The sequence below is a fragment of the Aethalodelphis obliquidens genome, unplaced genomic scaffold, assembly GCF_003676395.1.
Source record: "Aethalodelphis obliquidens isolate GAN/ISIS:26980383/991018 unplaced genomic scaffold, ASM367639v1 scaffold134, whole genome shotgun sequence".
In the NCBI taxonomy this organism is placed as follows: Eukaryota; Metazoa; Chordata; class Mammalia; order Artiodactyla; family Delphinidae; genus Aethalodelphis; species Aethalodelphis obliquidens.
The window spans coordinates 715303-716343 of NW_020838078.1; positions in this window are offsets into that span (position 1 = coordinate 715303).

The window sequence follows — 1041 nt, forward strand, 5'->3', positions numbered from 1 at the left end:
ATGTTAACACACCCACAGTAAGGGACAACAGGACAATGAGAAGAGTTTATGCTTACACAGCTGTAAAGAGGATGATGGTGTAGAGAACAAAGGTGACTGTGTTCTGATTACATCACTTAATACCTATATAACCTTTCACCACTTACACTACCTACCCCATCCTTAGTGTACTCACATAGGCAGTGGGTGTAACGCATACCTGTATTTTTAATGAGCAATAATGTTCTTATCAAATAAAATACTAATTATGATTTGTGATAACACTATGACATGGTATATAGAGCCAAAAATAAAACAATTATCATTGTGTGGTCTCTACGTAAGTCTACGTGTGAAAACATACAGAGAAATACATATGTATGTATTTTACAAGCATATGTCAGAAAAAAAGAGATATCAAAGTATGGATGTTGGTGGTTACAAACTGGAGGAGTCATAAGGTAGATAATGGCCTTTCATTATGCAACTTTTGTCCAGGTGTAATTTGAACTTTTATCAACAAAATTTCTTCCTTCAAAACTTGGAACGTTAACACAGCAAAATAAGTATGCATACAGTTCTGAATATTCCATATAGGAAAAGTATAGGGCTATCAAAACAAGAGTTGAACATCAGTACCAAATGTCATATTAAGAGTTTCATGTTATTGCATTTTTCCCTGTTTTGCTTCTCCTTTATCTTTTTATGTCATTATGTAATAAGTTTTAGACTACAGAAGGCCAGAGAGGTGAATTCCAAATAATTTACAACACACAGGAAGGAAGAGACCTAGACTTCTTTTGTGTGGTGCACTATAGAAGAGATTTCTGCAACAGACACAGAAGCTCGAGCTAGGATACAGCACAGGAGGAACAAGGGTGGGGTATATGTGAAACAAAATTCCCCTACCAAGGATCAAACCCGTGCCCTCACAGTGAAAGGGCAGAGTACCAACCACTGGACCGCCATGGAATTCCCCAAATTCTTAAATCCAGTAGGTTCAAGTTGAGATTAAAGGGTACTGGGTAAGAGGAGGAGTTGTATAGAGAAGAGGGTCAAAAG